This window comes from Mirounga angustirostris, unplaced genomic scaffold, assembly GCF_029215605.1.
Source record: "Mirounga angustirostris isolate CCGP_5_RB_7025 unplaced genomic scaffold, mMirAng1.0.hap1 SCAF_12, whole genome shotgun sequence".
NCBI classification, from domain to species: Eukaryota; Metazoa; Chordata; class Mammalia; order Carnivora; family Phocidae; genus Mirounga; species Mirounga angustirostris.
Window position 1 is genome coordinate 79,297,089 of NW_026991720.1, and position 12,248 is coordinate 79,309,336.

Consider the following 12,248-nt stretch of genomic DNA (forward strand, 5'->3'; position numbering starts at 1 on the left):
CAGGCAACAGAATTTGCCAGTGGATTGGATATTAAGTACAAGAGAAAGAGAAGAGTCAAAAATGATCCCAAGGAATCTGACTTAACGAAGGGAGGGATAAAGTTACTGTTAAATGAGTTGTGGCGGCTGACAGGAGTAGTGTTTTACGTTGGGGTGGAAATAGGTATTGATTTTGAACATGCTAAGTTTGATATACCTAGTAGATATTATATGGACTGGACATTTAAATTCAAGAATACTGGGTGAGATCATCAGTTCAGCTACAAAGGGGAGCACAGACATGGGTTGTAGCTAGAGAGAGAAATAAGATCAAGAGAGGATTTAAAAAAAAAATCTAGGAATAGAAGTATGTTTGTGTGTTGATGGGAAATATTCCTTATGGAGAGAAAATTTGATGGTGTAGGATCTCTGATTTAAGCTATTAGATCTCAGATCCAGGCTGTCAATGGGTATTTATAGAGTCTTCCTTATGGAAAGCAATTTAGTGGATTAAAAAAAAGAAGAAGAAGAATAAGCATGGGATACAGTCCATTTTTTTTGTGAGCACATTGTTGAAGGGTTTAACACCTGTTGCTTAACAAGAGGAATACTATTTCATTCTGGTGCATGACATATACCAACTGATTGATTCAAGAAAGTAATAGAATAAGCAGGGATGGTTTTGTGAAGGATAGGTATTTGAGAAGGTGAGATATGTATTTGGGTAGGATTTGGACAGACTGGGACAGGGGTGAGAACACAAGATCTGGGGATGCCTGAACATCTGCAAAGAGGTAATATAAGATATATCTTAGAATGGAAAAAGTTCATCTAAGGAACAAAGGGAAAGTAAGTCAGGAAAGGCTATTTATGCTAGAGATTGTGCAGTATATAATTTAACATCTTCAGGAAAGGAAGGTGTCTCAAGTGACTCATATTTCTGGCTTGGGCCAGATTTTTTTCTGGAAAGTTGAAAAACAGATTGCCAGCCCTGAAGGTTAAATAGAATTTTATTTTGTTATTGAATTTATGGTCAGATCTATGGCATGTTAATCTATCAAGTTATCTGTAAGGGATTTTAAAATATTGGTAACTCCTTCCAAAAGTTAGTAGTAAGTCTTGGAGAACTTATGAACTTCAGAGACAAGGGATCATTAAAAAAACAAAAACAAAAACAAAAAACAGGCCAATGTTAATTCTTGACCTCAAACAGATTTTAAGAAATGAGTTCCATAAAAAGTGAGTTCGTGTATGACATTTATTAGAAATTATTTTGGGAGGGAAATGTTCTTTCCAGCTAAAGAAAAAATTCTCCAGACTAAGGAAGGTTTTTTCCCCCACTTTTCATTGCCATCACTATTCTGTCTACATGATTGTTAATTCCAACTCTGACACATGCAGATGCAGAACAACTTCAACCTGTCACTACTTATTATTCAGGCATAAAAACCAATGAGCTCAAAGGAAAATCAATAGAAGGAATCAATGGAGATGTAAAGGAGAAAATGTGGGTGAAGTCTATAATATACTGCATGTCTTGTCCCCAATCTTCTAAAAATGTAGTTCTGTTGACAGGCCTACAATCAGATAGGAATTTTATAAGCCCTGGTTAGTTATCTCTAATTGGTAGAAAGATAGTGTCCTCTCTAGGTGAGAAATGGAGACTGTAGAGTAGTCAAACACAAAACATATAAGGAGGTGGGCAAGGAACATAAACTAAGAAGTCAGGTAGGAGCAGACCTAAAGGAGAAAGCTGCTACCCCAGTCGACTGTTGCCAAGCAGGAATGGGCTCAGGGATATCAGTTTCACTTTTTCCAAGGAAGCATGAAATCTAAATTTTTTAATGGAAAACCTCCCAATTAAAAAAGAATAGCACATACAGATTACTGTGTGAGGGGGACAAAATATCTGGGGGCCACATTCAGCCTCCAGCAATTGGCTTGTCACAGCTTGTCACAGCTTAGTCACTGCTGGAAGATGAAATGGATGTGTGATCACCATTTTATCCTGACCCGTGCCTGGATAAGGATTCCTAAACCTTCTCAAACGTTCATGCCCAACCACAGTTCTCAAGATGAATCTGCCTCCCTTTGTTTAACTCAAGGATTTGTTCACATCCCATTTTTTATTTGTTTTTAATTTATTTAATTTGTTTTAATATTGGCTCTACACATGACAATGTTTTATGAACAAATTATAGTACAGCATTGTTAGACAATAATAGATGGTAAAAAATGTGAATTTTTTTTTAAAGATTTTATTTATTTATTTAATAGAGCGAGCACAAGCAGGAGGAGTGGCAGGCAGAGGGAGAGGGAGAAGCAGACTCCTCGCTGAGCAGGGATCCCGATGCGGGGCTCATCCCAGGACCCCGGGATCATGACCTGAACTGAAGGCAGTCACTTAACCAACTGAGCCACCCAGGCACCCAAAAAATGTGAACATTTTAATAGCACATTTTTACGTTTTAAAGTAACATTATAGTTTATCAGGATAATACAAATATTTCTAATTTTTAAAACATGGCTAATTTTTTAAAAAGATTTTATTTATTTATTTGACAAAGACATAGTAAGAGAACACAAGCAGGGAGAGTGGGAGAGGGAGAAGCAGTCTTCCCGCTGAGCAGGGAGCCCGATGCGGGGCTCGATTCCAGGACGCTGGGATCATAACCTGAGACGAAGGCAGACGCTTAATGACTGAGCCACCCAGGCGCCCCAAACATGGCTAATTTTTAAAATTGATTATATTCCCTATGTTGTGACTTGATTATTTTATAACTAGAAGTTTGTACTTGTTAATCTCCTTTATCTGTTTCACCTATCCTCCCACCCACCTTCCCCCGGCACCCATTAGTTTGTTCTCTGTACTTAAGAGTTCAGTTTTTTGTTTGTTTCTTTGTTTGCTCATTTGTTTTGTTCTTCAGACTCTATATATAAGCAAAATTCTACTGTATTTGTCTTACTCTATTTCACTTAGCATAATACCCTCTAGATCTATCCATGTTGTCAGAAATGGCAAGATTGCATTCTTTTTATGGCTAATATTCCATTTGTGTGTGTGTGTGTGTGTGTGTGTGTGGTGTGTATTACATCTTCTTTATCCATTTATCTATTGATGGACACTTGGGTTGCTCCCATATATTGGCTATTATAAAGCTGCAAAAAACACAGGAGTGCATATATCTTTTCAGATTAATGTTTTTTTTGTGTTTTTTTTTTTTTTTGAGAGGGTTGGAGTTTTTTCTAATTGTTTTATAACCACAAAAAACTAGTATGGGAAAAAAGAAAAAAAGACTAGTACAGAGAATGCCCTGTACAAAACAACACAATAAAAGTTCAGAGATCACGGTGTTCCCTTAGCAAGGCTGATGATTTCATTCTCTGGTATTTGGTATTTAAGCTGCAGTCCCTGTTTTCAGATTGATCACAATGAGCATGGCATAGTCCATGCTTTTTATCAGGTTTGAACAGGTGAATGACCACTCAGCCCAGGTAGAAGTAGATTAAGTGTTTGGTTTCATGTATCATTTACTACCACTGTTTCTCCTCATGGTGCCCTGCCTGGTTGGGTTGCACTTCTTATCAAACTCTATCTCCATTTAGGTTGCCAGGTCCTCTGTGCTGTATTTCTCCAGCAAGTCCCGTTGCATCTCCTTTGACATATCTGCATTTTTGATCATGGCTTTTTTATCTGACATGGTTACAGTGGAGAAGAGGCTCACTGACTTCCACCATCTCCTGGAAGATTGAGGGTTTTTGTATTTAGCCTTGCTTATCATGCCTGGAAAATATTCTGTCCAATATTATGCTCAGCAGAACAGTTACTGGTTCTAACTCAAGATACTGAATTCCATTTACATCTCTATTCTAATCAAATGGAAGCTCTATTTGTCCATATTCTCTAAGCCAAAGCAACACGTGGGGAAAAAAGAAAGAAGTTGTATAATGCCATTTGCCTTCCTATTGGCTTTGTCTCTGACATGGAATTTGAAAGCCTGTTGAAGTATGATCTTTCTGGTGCTTCAGTTAGGAACGACAGAGTGTATTAACCAACCCACAGCCTCTAACATCTGAATGTACAGCATCTACATTTCCATCAGGCCTCTCCCATTCTCACTGATCTAGTTCAGGCTTCATTATTCTCATTCATTATTTCAGACTTTAATGTGCATAGGAAATACCGGGGGATTTTGTTAAAATGCAGATTCTGATTCAGTAGGTCTGGGGTTGGGCTTGAGAGTCTGTTTTCCACAAGCTCTTGAATAACGCTGATCTGGAAGGTCCAGACTCTGCCCAGAAGGATCACAGACAATGTTAGAATCTCTGGCTTAAGAATCACTTGGACTCTTCTTGCTACTCAGTATTACTGTTGTTCTATTTCACTCTCTTTTATTTCTTCTCCCATTCTTCTTATGAACTGTTTTGGAATGTCTTGAGCTACATTTCACTAGCTCTTCTGAAACAATCATAAATCTAAGCATATGACTTCTTTTCTAGAAAGAGCAGAAATTTATAGAGGTCTATGGTGAAAATACTTTCCTCCAGATGAGACTTTCTTTTGCTTTTGTCTTTTACCTAGAGGCCACTTTAATATTGGAAACATGAAATTTGAGACTGTTTCCTGTAGAACTTAAGCAATTTAAAGAAAGAAGTGGTACTTTTTCAGTTCACCCTTGCCCTGTAGCCCTTTCGTGTCCCAGCTTATTATTGGGGAGGATCTCATGTCGCACCCCATACCATTCACACACTCCTGGTTTTTATTTCTGTCCTCATTCAATGAGGCTGTTGAAAGGAGAGTTAAAATTTTTCTGAATCAGCAAATGCTCCCAACACAGAAGCCACTTGCAGGTTCTCATCTGCCTTCAGTTTTGGCCTGGTAATACTTCACTATATTTTTAGCTTTAATGTACCCTAATATTTTTTAAATGTATTTTAACCAATTTCTTAGTTCTTTTCAGCAAGAAGACTTGTCCCAATCAGCTAGCTTACTGTTTTTGAAAATGAGAAATCTGTAATTACCTTTAAAAATATCTGTCTTCCCCACTATACTATATGCTCATTAAGAACAGGAATTGAGTGTCCTTTGTATATCACTATATTTCTAGCTGGACACATAGTAGGTGCTCACAATGGTTGCTGAATGAAGGAAGCCTAAACTTGAAGACCATCTCTGGCTGGTAAGTCATGCAGGCAGACAGGAGGGCAAGAGAGATGATTCCAAGGTGGTCTTCTAGGCCACCTAAAGCAAATTAGTGAGCTGCAAGGTATGACCTTGCTTCTGGGCCAGATGGTTCATCTTTCCTCAGGGTGCATTTGAGAATGGCATGAAACCTGTAAGATGACAAGAAAGAAACCATATTGTTCTCTCCAGGAGGGGCCTTTCCTCTGTGGAAAATCTAACAGCTTCTGTTTTAGTCTTTTACTATCTATGATTAAAAATAGCCACCATTTCCTGCCAAGAATGGTAAGGAAATCCATACAAGACCATGATTATCTATCCTGGAGTATCCTTTATTAGATTGATACAATTACTCTTTTTTCTTTGACGAGCTCAGATTTTGAATGACGTGATTGGTATGTCTTTGGTCTTATGGATGATGAGAATAAAATGTGTGAAAAATAAAACTTCTCTAGTGACAAGTATTAGTGACTCAAGAGTTATGCTGGAGTCTGGCTCATTGATTCATTTCTGCAGTTTAATCATTTGTAAAACAGACCTGTGATGTTATAGCAATGTTGTATGGCTGTTGGTTTTCAAAAGTTTGAGATCCCTGCAGTAAAGGGAAAACATGAAGTATTATTATCATAGGCAGGTTATAGACCATCTGCCAAGAGCAGACACTGATCTTTTTATGAGTTGTAAGTCGAATAAGGGAAGACATGGGAAGCCTCAGGCAGAATTTTATAAAATCCTTTCCATCCTCCGCTTACTCATCAATAATTAACCTGGCAAATCTAGAACTTGGTTGGAATAAAATTAAACATTCCCCAAATGGCTCCTGAAATGTGAACAATAAAATTCTTGCCTTATGATTTGAAGTCAAGGTATCTAGCCCTAAATGCAAATAAAACATGATAAATTGATAATGATAAAGACAATTTATTATTAAATCATCCTATAAAATCAGAATAATGAGAAATGTTTTCATTACATTTTTTCCAACATCCTCATTTATTTTTCTTCTCTTTGGCTTCATGGAATATTTCTTGGGCAATAAAGGACTACGTGTCATTTTCCATTTATTAAACTTTTTGGTTAGCTTGTTAAAGAAAGTATTATATACTTCCGATATACTTCCAATGTATTATCCAAGTTCTGAAAGTCACCACAGGATACACCGCCCCATGAGTCTATCTGTGCGCTCTTTAGCAGGAACTGTCTTTTACAATTAGAAACGGGAGATACTTTAATACAAGTGAGAGAAGCAGTAAGTATAAAAGTCAAGTTGAGTTAGGTTTGAATTCTTTCTTGTTGTTTGCTGGTTAAATGACCTTAAGAGATTCAAATAACTCTTAAATCTCTATTTTTTCATTTATAAAGTGGACAAAACAATAGTTACATGACAAAACTGTCAGAAGGATTGATAGAGATAAAAAATATATAAGATACTTAACAGAGTGCCTTGGTAATACATTTAATATAATATTTTTAGGTTAAAAATTATATCATTATAGGATTCCTTAACCTTGATGAAAGCCTTCCCTTATTCTTCCTTTATAGAAGTCCTTCACAAAATAACCTAAAGTCTGTTTTGTGTTATTCACATTTTTAACTTGAAGACATCTCACTAAATAATGCATTTAATGTCTGTTGGTTGAGCACTATGTGCACTAGATACTGATAGGACTGCAAGAGAAAAATATTGTTGCATCATTTGAAAACCTCAGTTCTGAAACAGTTCACTGAAGAAAGGAAAACCATATGCAAATAAATGTCAAATGAAGGAAGATTCTCAAATACTGATCAAGAACAGTAGTGGCTTCAGAGTAGTAAAAGCTCGGGGAAATGCATGGATAGTTAAGAGGTGAGGGGACCATCTTGCCAGATTGAAGAAGAATGAGGCACCCAGATTTACCTGTCTTGCTATTTCAAAAGGAAAATGGAACCAGGATCACTGATGTGCAAAGGGTAAGGAGGGGATGTATTTTATTGATGTTAGTTTCTCCTTCACAGAAGTACCTCTTGCTACCTCATATTAGTTAAGATAACACTGGCTAACTACTTTAACGAAAAGACCAAAAAACAAAAATATACTATGACTTAAATGTAATATATACGTAATATATATATTATGTAATATACGTAATATATGTATATTATGTAATATATGTAATATAAATATATATTTCCCCCCTTGTTTACATAACTGTCCCAGGGGAGGTGGTCTTAGTAGGGAAAGACAAAATTCCATACATGGTCATCCAGGAAATTCCCCTCATGGAATCCCCCCAGTGGCTCTGCAGTGCACCATAGTCTCCTTCTTTGTCACCCACAGAGGTGTACATACCAGAATTCCTTTGGTTGGTCCTGGAAGTAGCACATTTTCATCAGCTGGAGCTGGGTCACAAGGACACACACACAACTTCAAGAGAAGTTGGCAACTGTGGTGTAGCTATTTGCCCCAAAGAGGAGAAAAGTGACGTTGGTGAAGAATTAGTATTATTTATCCTACTATGGGATATAAACCAGTCCATACATGTACTTTGTCCTGTTACTATTTTTTTTCTTAAGCATGCCTTTTCCATGTATCCAAAAATCCCTTTGGTTTTAGTTGAACAGATTTTGATCAACATGTCCTGAATTCATGTTCTTCAGTAGGAGGCTCTTATCTTTCTAGATTCACCCCTTCAGTCTTCTAGATTAAAGTGATTTTATGTCTCTTTTTGTTTGATTGGCTTTGCTTCTCTCAGTCTTTTACACATTTTGCAAACTGCAGTGACCAGAATTGTATAGCATAGTCCAAATGCAGGTATGCTACCATTTTTGAACAGAGTAAATCTGTGACTTCTACTTTTTGCTTCAAAAATAATTTCTGATGATGGTAACTATGCTGCTGACACCTTTGGCTTCAGCTTCGAAGAGAAGTCTACACAGATTCCCAAGTGCCTCTTTTTTGTCTTCAGTCTTGTAATGCTGATATTAAAATCCTCCGTCCTTTCGAAGTAGTAGTTCTCAATCCACACTGTATGTTATCATCATCTGGCGAGCTTTAAAAAATACAAATGCCACCCCCTTCCCTCAAGATTTTGATTTAATTTGTCTGAGATGAGGACCAGCTATTGATTCTTTTCAACATGTCTACAGATAACCTTAATATTTCCTCAGGGTTTTGAATTGTTGTCAAAAGAGTAATTTGTAATTTTTTGCAATTCCACTTTATATATCCCTATTGAAATGCATCTATTCTTTCTCTGATTGCAGACAGACGAGAGCAAAACTTTCCAAAGATTCCTCCCATTAGCTTGGAATTAGCACATGGGAAAATTATGGGGCTCTGTGTAAATCTTATAAACCTTACACTTCAGTCCATATGATAATAATGACTGAAACCTAGATGTCAAATGTCCTTTGTCCTCTGGCTCCTGTGTGTGCACACGGTATCTATATCATCTATGTTTTTAATGTATATCAACTTGGATATAAAGCTCTGCATCTCTTTCTGTGTCACTCCTCACTTCTATCCTCTCTCAAAGAATCCATAATGCATAAATGCCTTAGTAATGTGTATTTTCCTGGAATTTGCACGAGAGAGAAAAGTTGGACTTTACTTTGCACAATCCACAGGAACCACCTTGAAGACTCATTGACAGGGCAGTCCTGAAAAGGCCCCTAGGCCACATCACCATTAGAGGGTAGCAGTGAGGTCATTTCCATTTCCCCCTTTCCACAAAGTAAGTGGCATCATGTCCCTTTCATCCCTTATATATTTCTCTACATTTGTCTTCCAATCCGTGCTACTCAACCAATTCAAATTGCTCTCTTTATTCTGTGGAGCAATGCAGATAAGCCCTAACTTCTCTTCTCAAAATGTCGAATTCCAGTCCATCACCAGGCTAGGTAAAACTGAGCATCCTCTAGTTGATGTGATCCTGACTCCTTTAGAAGATAATGTGAATGTTAACAGGTTTTATTGCATAGATATTAAAGACACTGTTATATAACATAATTTGTATCATATGGATCTGTAAATCTGTAATCTAGCCACCATGTTGAGTAGGACCTTAAGAATGCCACCTTCCTCCCCCAGAAGTTTCTCAAATAAATACATTGGTCTTTCTCAGAAAAATTCTCATGCATAAATTTTTCATCTTTTTATATAACTTTATATTTGGATAGCATTACATAGTTGAAAAATGATCTTCCCATATATTTTCTTGTTTGAGCCTTTCACGATAAAAGCACGTAAATTTTCAGCATAATTGAGCTCTTTCCCATTTATAGTTTAGAAGGATGGTATTTGAAAATTTTGAACAAATAACTCAAGTCCATCTGGACAGTAAATGGGGAAATAGTCACTAGAAGCAAAAGAGTGGAAAGGGAATTTTTAAAGATTATGCATAATCATACTGTGTAAAAACTGGAATATCAGTTAGGTAGTTTAACAAAACCCCCCAAACTGAGTGACTTAACATAAGACAGTAATTATTATAATAACTATTATTCCATTTTCTGATTCTTTGGGTTGATTGGGCACTTCTGCTGGTTCCATCTGATTCAGTGATGTGACTATAGCCCCAGATATGGCAGCGGAGGCAGGGTTCTCCAGTGGGACTCACCAAGGCCACGGCTGGGATCACTGGAGATTGGGGCAGCTGAGTTCATCTCTCTTGAATTCTCACCTCCTGGGCTTCTTCAGAGCATAGAGGTCTCTGAATATGAAGAGGGCTAGATTGGAAGGCGAGCCTAGGAAGTTACATGCCTCTCCTACCATATTCTCTTGGTAAAGCGTGAGGAAACAGTATCTCTTGCTAGAAAACGTGGCAGTCCCACTGTAAAGAGGGAGGTGTGATTCATCTAGCACCAGTATTTTAACAATCACAACTGTGCTGATATATCTCCTAGCTTAAAAGTGCATTCACATCTTATTCTCATGTAATTATCCCAAGGATCCTAAGAGGTAGTATACAATTTTCTCCATTTTTACAGTTGAGGAACCTCATGTTCTAAAAATTCAGTGACTTACTAACCTAAATAGATGTAAGATGTCAGAGCTAGGATTTCAAGTCAGACAGTGTCAACCAAAAAATCATAAAGAATAAGACATGCACACATGTCTCCATTTTCCAAAGAGTAGGTTCTGAATTCTAAAGTCTAATTATGGGGCGCCTGGGTGGCTCAGTTGGTTAAGCATCTGCCTCCGGCTCAGGTTTGTGATCCCAGGGTCCTAGGATCGAGCCCCACATCAGGCTCCCTGCTCAGTGGGGAGCCTGCTTCTCCCCCTCCCTCTGCCTGCTGCTCTGCCTGCTTGTGTGCGCTTTGTGTCAAATAAATAAATAAAATCTTTAAAAAAAATAAAGCCTATTTATAAAACAGGTAAATAAGTAATGCTGAATTACCTAAGTTATAACCTCATGACTTATTAGTCATTTTTCAATTTACAATGTAATGGTGTAAAGTGGCGTGATAACTAATTTTATTCTTAAGATTTTATATACCCTATGTCTATAGGAACATATTTGAAATACAAGCAACTTTTTTCTTTTATTTTAAATTACAGCTTTGCTGTAGAGTAAGTATAAAGGGGAAAAGAAAAAAAACAACAACTGCCTGATAGTCCAGATGTCAGAATTCAAAAATAAATTTATCAAACTTTTTTCTAAAATACTTCTCATGTGTTTTTCCCTCAAAATTGAGAAGCCAGTTCATAATCAACTGCAATCTCACTTGAATTTCCTCCTCTGTAGCTGCAAATCTCATTTTAAAGCAAAGCTAACAAAAATGGCTTAGAGCTGCAATTGAGAAGCAGATCAACCATAGCAAAAAATGAAGTCGGACCTTCAACCACTGCAGGCTCTTGCTCCACTAAATTAATGCAATCCTCTCTTATCTTCTATTAGAGAAGGAACATTAGAAAAATGTGCCTATATAAAAATTATGTCTATATTTACACCAACATGAATATATACATGCACACATACACTAAAATGCATGGTCTTTTTTTTTTTTTTTTTGGTCTTTTAAATATAGAAAGTATAAGAATAGTTTGTTTTATCACTCACCTAATCATGTGAAATCACTGTTAGGGTATATCCCACGGTAATTTTTTTTTTTTTCATTTTCTTCATAGGCATTTGTCACAAAATGATAATAACATTTTGCTTATCTAGCTTAACAGGTTGCATTATTTTTGTCATTTTAAAAAATGATTAGTCATAATTATTGGTGCTCCTACACCAAAAAACAAAATCCTACAAGTTGATTTTGGAAAATATGGAAACTATAGAAAATTAGAAAAAGTAAGATTACCTATGGTCTTCTCACTAAATATATATGGGTTCTGTTTGTTGGTTTATTAATTTCCTGGGGTTTTTCCTATGCATTTTAGTAACTTAATTTTTTGCACAATTGTGATCACATACATTTATGAAAATTTGTCCAGTGTATACTTTGTGAAATTTTTCCTATGTTGTAATGGACTCTTTAAAAACATTATTTTAAATACAAAATACAGTCATCTGGTTGTACCAGATTCTACTTCTCCATTCTCGTTTACTGAGGCAGTAATGACTATTTATTGCTACTATAAATAATACTCTAGTGAACATATTTTTCCATAATACCATTATATAATTCAAACAATCTCTTTAGGGCTGGTTTCTAGAAGTGTATCACAGATTATGACTCTTTTTAAGGCTCTTGATAAGTATTGCTAAATTATTTTCTAGGAAGTTTGAATCTATACTCTCAAATTTAACTTATGAAAATGGCGTATTTTACAAAACACTCACTTGCACTATTATAATGATTTTAATATGGATATAATGGACATTTAATAAATAAGCCACAATTCAGATAACTGCTTACTAAATAGAATTTAATAAATATATGCTATTATTTTTAATTAAAAGGCTAAGTTATATGAAGATTATTTAATTGTGGGTTTTTAAAAACTAATGAGACTACACATTCTTCTATATGGATGAAGACTATTCTAACTTTAATTTTTGCAAAGCCTGAATTTATTCAAGTATGGGACATGTGACACACAGGGTGGTCTATTTGGTTTTATCCTAAGTTGAGTGGTGTCTGCAAGGACATGGGTAGA

The 12,248-nt window shown here is 36.3% G+C and overlaps 1 pseudogene; it reads right to left on the reverse strand.

Annotated features, from left to right (window-relative positions):
- Positions 1–3,318: 3,318 nt before the first annotated feature.
- LOC123835820 (dynein light chain 2, cytoplasmic-like) lies at positions 3,319–3,680 on the reverse strand (annotated as a pseudogene).
- Positions 3,681–12,248: the final 8,568 nt, after the last annotated feature.